Consider the following 3,586-nt stretch of genomic DNA (forward strand, 5'->3'; position numbering starts at 1 on the left):
GGTCATTGTCTCATGTCAGTCCTGTCCTGTCGGATGTCGTGTTTCTACCTGTTGCTACCTTTTGGATGTACCAGTTCCTGTCCTCGTGAGTTCTGTTCATGCCAGTTTGTCGTGCTTGGGATAAATAAACCCTGGAACTCAATCTCAGCTCACAGTGTCTTGCATTTGGGCTCACTTCTGCTGCACTCACTCAGAAAACCCTGACAGGTTCAGTAGGTACAGTTAAGTTAAGTCTAATAAAGCAGTTTAAAAATACAAAGTTAGTCATAAATGTGGATAGAGACTTACATCTGGACTTTTGTCTACTGGCTTCAGCAGCTTGTCGCAGGCCAGTGACGCCGGCTGGCACACTGAGGTGAGACTCAGCACAACAGCAGCAACACACAAAGTCTTCATAATGGCTCTGATGCGTGTCTCTCTCAGGTCTGTCTTATATTGATATTACTGACCAATTATTTCTGTTTGTACCCTACCCACCCCTGTCTGAGTGGGTACAGAGCCTAACTAAACTGAACATTCACCCTGAATGTTAGCATTTTCAGTAAGATTGAATTTGTGAAACAAACTGGCATGAGGCCGCTACCTTTCACAACCTGGGGAAAAGGGCCAGCTGGTCAGGTTGTATTTCACGTCCGTTTTGCAGTTTCATAGGAGTATGCTGGGTCCAAAATTTGTCAAGCAAGACTCCACTGTTCATACTACACATTGAGTCTAAGGAGGTTTAAAGAATGCTACATCATTAACAACACGCCTCCTCCACATGCAGCTCACGTGCTGTCGTGAAAACCGAATTGTGGGTAAAAAGAAATACAAAATGCGAGTTGTTTTTCAGACGAATTTGTTAAACATACTGCTGACGAATAAAGTCAACAGCAGACATACAGGGAAAGAGAGACAGAGGTGTGTGTCTGAAGAGAAAGGCAAGGTGAACAGATTAATATATTTATTGAGTAAACACTAAAAGGATGAGGACTTCCTAAAAAGTTTCAGAAGATCGGGATGAATGATAAAAGACTCAACATACTGAGGATCAGTCTCACATTCAGACATCTAACATTAGCCGGTTAGGAAGCACAATGGATGGGGGAGAAGTGATCTACAGTTTGTTGGAGGTGCTCATTGCTGTTTTGGTAATATGTTGGTTATTATGGCAATGTGAACCAAGCATTCAGCAACCTACCTTCTGCCTCATTGGCTGTGGCTGACTTCAGGGTTGGCTGTGTGGCAATACCATTGGCTGTGGTGGTGGACGGACCAGTCAAGACTTCATTCCACGGCTGTCTCTTCATCAGCTGTGTGGTCATCCTGTTGACGCTGGTCTCAGTTTTGTCTCTTGCAGCTATGGCAGTGGACCGATTCCTCGAGGTGTATATCCATCTCAGGTAAAACATGTTTTTTTGATGGTTGTACTGTGCAGAGAAAAATAAAACAGCACCGGTAAGATTCAAATAACTCCTAAAAGGCTTTGATTATTACAGTCACAAAATTATATTATTTTTATTTAACTTTTGGTATACAACTTTGAATTAATTTAGTGACACTGTGGTGAGAACCCACAAATACATAAATACAGATGATACCAATCGTTACTGCTTTACTCTATTGGCACAAAAGAACTGTAACACAGAGACATTCTTGGTTTGCACTTGCAGCATGTTGTCTTGTTGCAATACCACTGAGTTTTGCTCCCATGCTTGGATGGTACAACCACAAAACTTTGTCTAACTCAGTCAAGTCTATTGTCTGCAAGTTTATATCAGTGATTCCACTGTCATACCTGCTTTACTTCAACTTGTTTCTTTGTACCCTGACTCCTCTGTTGGTGATGACTGTATTGTACACGAATGTCTGCTGTACTATTCAAGGAAACCTTCAAGAAAAACCAGCAAACTGTATACAAAAACAGTCTCTCAGTTAATTTTTAATGGATATATGACTATGGAGGCACGTTTTTGAATACAAAGATTGATACATTTTCTTGACTCATCAGGATGTTTTTTATTAAGCTGTCTCATGTTTTTTATGTTAGAAATTCAGTTGAAGGTCCTATTTTTCTGTAGTTTATCAGATATGCTATCAGAAACACTATATTTTTATAGGTTGCTCCTAGACGTACATGTTTTGTTGTGGCCAGAAACTACAAAGTAAAAAATATTACTTACAAATGATTTATTATGATTTTCCACTCTTTAGTCTATGCCTGCTACAGTGGTGCACTTTCAAGAATCTTTCCATGCAGACTAAATGTGGAACAGAGATTTGACAGAAAACAACCTGTAGGGTCACAGAGTTAGTTACCACAGCAATTGACCCAAAGTTTACGTTAACTCTTTTGAGAACTGAAAACACAGAGCTTCCCTCATGTCAGGGTTGACAAACTCAGATTTCACAAAGCCCAATTTCTGGAATAAAAACCAGAGCTACAATCATACAGTACAATATAGCCTCAGTTTGCTTTAGTAAAACTGTTAACTCATAGTCCTTCTGAACGAATTACGCAACACTCTGATATACAGTAAATTAGTCAAATTCAGTGCCTCATGTTGCTATTGTCTAAGCTGCTGTAGCTTTCGTCAGACAGAAGACAGCGAGGTTTCATTTCAGCTGGTTTGGATCAATACTGTTAATGATGCTGGGTTGGATAAAAGATAGTGGCTCCTTTGGTTGGCCAAAAGGGTTTTCTAAAAAGTGCCTCTAACCACGCAGAACTTGTCATTTGTGAGCAAAAAAGAACTGCATTTGTGATTCGAAGCGGCAGATTCAAGCAGTGCAGGTGTGCGAAGAAAAATCAAAAAAATACTGTGAGAAAATATTCTACAGATGCGCAACTCTCTTGTGAATATGCAAATATTGTACATGACTTCCCATTTTTTGATACAGGTGTGTATGTGTTTTGCACCATATTCACTGCAGCAAAAATGTGAGCGAATGAGTGTTTTAATTTGTGATTCATAGAATAGGATTTGTGCATCTGCAATGAATAATTTGAGAAGGTGTAACTGTTGTATTGTTTGTTGGAGAGAGAGAAAAAATCTGCAAGTTTCCAACTGAAGTATTTTCTCTGTGATAAATTTAATAAAACACACCTGACCATTTTCTACAACTACAAATTCCACTGTCAGAGGTGCTCAGTTGTTTTGCTCTAATAATACCTTTTATACGGTTCCTTTAATGCCAATTAAATGTTCCACTCTCTGTAATAGGATGTGATGGTCAGCGGCGTCAAATGCAGCACTAAGATGTAACAAAACAAGTAGAGACGAGTCCTTTGTCTGATGCAATTAAGGACATTTGTAATTTTCACCAGTGCTGTCTCTGTGCTATGATGCACTCTGAATCCTGACTGAAAATTCTCAGATAAGCTATTGTTATGTAGAAAGTTACACAACTGATGGTGATTGCTTTCTGAAGGATGTTAGAAAGGGAAGGTTAGATATTAAATACCCAATACCTACTACTTTAAAACAGTAAATCAGACGGCAATTCCCTTTGAAACTTTATTTCGTAAGGGTTGCGCCTTTTCACATAGACATGATTGGTGGTGAGTGAATATCTGTAGTAGCTCTATAATCACCAATAATTAGCC

The 3,586-nt window shown here is 39.3% G+C and overlaps 1 long non-coding RNA gene across 2 annotated transcripts; it reads left to right on the top strand.

Annotated features, from left to right (window-relative positions):
- Nucleotides 1-27: 27 nt before the first annotated feature.
- LOC123956768 lies at nt 28-1,394 on the top strand. Of its 2 annotated transcripts, none has more exons than XR_006821627.1 (3): nt 28-216; nt 316-423; nt 1,212-1,394. It is a non-coding gene; the product is annotated as an uncharacterized LOC123956768 (long non-coding RNA). The 2 variants fall into 2 exon arrangements; XR_006821628.1 differs by having other exon boundaries at nt 319-423.
- The last annotated feature ends 2,192 nt before the right edge of the window (nt 1,395-3,586 follow it).

Source organism: Micropterus dolomieu, linkage group LG18, assembly GCF_021292245.1.
Source record: "Micropterus dolomieu isolate WLL.071019.BEF.003 ecotype Adirondacks linkage group LG18, ASM2129224v1, whole genome shotgun sequence".
NCBI lineage: Eukaryota > Metazoa > Chordata > Actinopteri > Centrarchiformes > Centrarchidae > Micropterus > Micropterus dolomieu.